Raw genomic sequence first — 2,746 nt, 5'->3', positions numbered from 1 at the left:
CAGAAAAATTGAGAGATTGACTTATATCCATTATAATATGTAGAATAGATAATAAATAAGGGCCCACTGTATCACACAGGGAACTCTACTCATTACTTTGTATTGATATGTATGGGAAAAATTTCTTTAAAAAAACAGTGCCTATATGTATATGTGTAACTGATTCACTTCGCTGTACACCTCAAACTAAAACAACATTGTAAATCAATATTTCAATAAAAATTTTAAAGTAAATAAATTGTCATGTCTACTCTCCTTCCTTGAGTGAAGCACTATGACCCATCTTGGGTTAAGGTAAGAAAATGTTTTTGAAGGCTAGAATGAAAACACAGTAAAAAATAAAGAAAACCTTAAGAGATAGCTGCCCATACTTAACAGTCAATACCATATTTCTTCCTCAAATTGTCTAGGACTTTTTTAGTCAATCATATAGTATACAACTATGATGTAATCACTAATTTTGCAACATAGGATCAATATTTCTGTTGTTGAATGAGCGGGAATGAGATCATATGCAGGGAGGGAAGAAAAGGGACAGTTCTAGAAAGCAGTCATTAACAACTACTGTGTCTACAGTTATGGACAGAAAAAAGGCAATAGTGTGTAACCAAACACACACATACAAAACAAAAAAAAAATCCCAAATCTTAGAGGAAAGACTTTCATGGAGGACTGAATGAAAAGAATAAAATTTGAGAGAATTTTAGTTCAGATGAGGTTGAGAATAGTCATCGTCACCAAAGAGTAAAAGGTTATAAGGACCGGAGCAGTGGTGTTATTGAGGAGCCTGGGGGTTAAAAAACGAAATGTGAAGGATTCCACTTTCTGAAGAATTGTCACTGATGGAATGCAGGCAAAATCAGACAGATGAATAAATCTAGTGGGTGATGAGTCAATGCAATTAGGACTATAATAAAGTTCATTAAATGGAGAGAGAAAATTCATATTTGGGAAGTTCATTTATTTTCCAAACAACAACTTCATGTATTACAAGTGTAAACTAATAATGCCATTACATTTTACCAGAGCTTGGATCATGGGGATTGGATTAAGTAGGTTTCAAAGGTTTGACTTCAATCAATGTCATCCAAAATCTAATCAATCAACTTTTCCAGATCTAATCATGTGCACCTACACCTTTTTATAGGGCTAATACCATTGCTTGTTAAGAAATGGGCGTGGTCCTCAGAGCATATATAAAGCATCCAGCAAAGATCCAAGCTCGTTTTCTCCAGACTTCAGAGCTGTTGTGTTTGAAGTTGGCTGGTCTGTGGATACTTTTGAGTTTCTGCCACAAGGAGGTGAGCACTTAAACTTCATCCTTGATTTAACAGAGTTACTTACTGAATAAGACTGGAAAATTTCATTAACGGAACCCAAAGGTGAGTTTGATGAAGGTACAATGATTCTCCTATGTTCACTTAAGTAAACTGTAATGGTAATTGTGGACACAAAAGTTTTTTTTTTTTTTCAACAGTAATATCTATATGTGAGCACTGAATCAAGCATTTATTCCATGTGAGATTTGTAGATAAATTACTTATTTTACTCACTCTATGTCAAGTCACTTCCTTATAGATTGGGGGTAAAATTAGAAAACTGGTTAACATTGTTCAGAAGATTAAAATAGTTACTCTATATAACAGGAGCTAATCCAATGCCTAGAAATAGTAAGCAACACATATTAGGTTCTCCTATTATTTTCATATTATCATGATCATTAATGTTATCAGTATAGAAGTGATTATATTCATAATGAATTCTTTGCCAGTTTCTAGCCCATTCTAAACTGAGCTTACTGTATTTCCTCTTCATCAAACTCTGTCCTTATTTCACAGACATTTTAGTCCATGGCATTAGGTTCTATATTATTGAATATTTGTGGTCATCAATCAGAAGTTTGTAATGACCCTCTCGATAATTTTTACCTATGAATATAACTGCACACATCACTGCTCATAGCTTTTCCAAAGGCATCTTAAACCTGACGTTATAGTTGTTCAGTTAAGCAAGGGTTTACTTTCTGTCTCTTTTGACCAGAACTAAATTTTCAGCTTTGGAATGAAGTAGCCTCTTACATTCAACTTCTCATAGACAGGGAAGATAACAGGAATCATGTAGTTAAACCAAATACTTAGTCACAATATATGATAACTGAAATTATATCTTCATGCACACTTTCTCTTATCCAAATATTTTCTATTTAAATATTTGTTTTAATTAAATCTTTAATTAAAGATTATATTGGCTCTTGTTCAAGCAAGCAAATAGTTTTCTTAGGTTTAGAAGATGACACCAATATTTAAAATATCTGTTGCAGATATTTTATCTGTAATATTAAGTTATTTAATCATTTATATTTTCCATTACCTTTTAGGTCATTAGATGTGTTTAGGTCTTAAAAGACATTCCTAAAGACATGAGTATTTATAAAACCCATAGAAATCCTAAAATGTTCAACATGATGTATACATTTCATAGTCTTTGCAAAGAAGAGCATGAGTTAAATTGGTGAAATTAATCAGAATACCTTCTTGTAAAGGTCATACTTGTTACCTTTTTAAAACCTTTAGTTTGTAGTCTGGAATTGAAGTTTTCAGAATGGATCCAATCAACCAATAGGGACTCCCAGGAAGTGGCATTTGTCAAAGAGAGAATTATTAGAAGCAAAGAGGATATGAAATTGCTTCCATTAACTACGATTCTGGAATTTCTAGTGTAGACAGGAAACCTTGTGTACATTTAA

The sequence above is a fragment of the Cervus canadensis genome, chromosome 29, assembly GCF_019320065.1.
Source record: "Cervus canadensis isolate Bull #8, Minnesota chromosome 29, ASM1932006v1, whole genome shotgun sequence".
NCBI classification, from domain to species: Eukaryota; Metazoa; Chordata; class Mammalia; order Artiodactyla; family Cervidae; genus Cervus; species Cervus canadensis.
Note: the sequence above shows the minus strand (reverse complement) of the source record.